This window comes from Orycteropus afer, unplaced genomic scaffold (genome assembly GCF_000298275.1).
Source record: "Orycteropus afer afer isolate SDZICR_OR568_19922 unplaced genomic scaffold, OryAfe1.0 scaffold00155, whole genome shotgun sequence".
In the NCBI taxonomy this organism is placed as follows: Eukaryota; Metazoa; Chordata; class Mammalia; order Tubulidentata; family Orycteropodidae; genus Orycteropus; species Orycteropus afer.
Window position 1 is genome coordinate 6378795 of NW_006921742.1, and position 663 is coordinate 6379457.

General features: G+C 40.4%; 1 protein-coding gene across 1 annotated transcript in view; it reads right to left on the reverse strand.

Moving 5' to 3' along the window:
- Window positions 1-663, reverse strand: part of PEX7 (peroxisomal biogenesis factor 7) — a 152569-nt gene that overhangs the window by 149684 nt on the left and 2222 nt on the right. The gene's annotated exons all lie outside the window — the stretch shown is intronic.

A 663-nucleotide genomic window follows, 5' to 3' on the forward strand; every position in this document is an offset into this window, starting at 1 on the left:
CGCAGAGAATTTTCCTGAAGATTACAAAATGAGACAAGCCACAGAAAATTCTAAAACCGTGTAGAAAGTAAAAAAAAAAAAATTGAATGCTGTGTTATCTGTGGTGACTTGGAGACTTAAGGCAGGAGTAGAGCTAAGGAAAAAAAAAGATATCACCATAAGCTACCAGTTTTAAAAAGTTCTCACTAGATATATCGTATAATAATGTTAAGCACTGAGATGCAAGGGCTAGTTAAGTAAAACCAAAACTTTTTCATTCATTCATTCAAACATTTACCAAGAGTGTACTATGTGTTGTTGTTCTTGGGTGCAGTGGAGTCGTCTCTGACTCCTAACGATCCTATGCACAGCAGAATGAAACAGTACCTGGTCCTGTGCCAGCCACATGATCCTTGCTATACCTGAGGCCATGATTACAGTCACTGCGTCAGTCCATCTCATTGAGGGCCTTTCCCTTCTTCATTGACCCTCCACTTTATCAAGCATGATATCCTCCAGAGAATGGTTCCTCCTGACAAGACCAAAGTAAGTCTTGTCTGCCATTCTCACGTCCAAGGAGTGTTCTGTCTTCACTTCTTCCAGTTCTGTTAGTCCTTTTAGCAGTCCATGATACTCTTAGCATTCTTCTCCAACACTGCAACTCAAAAGCATCAACTCTTCTTC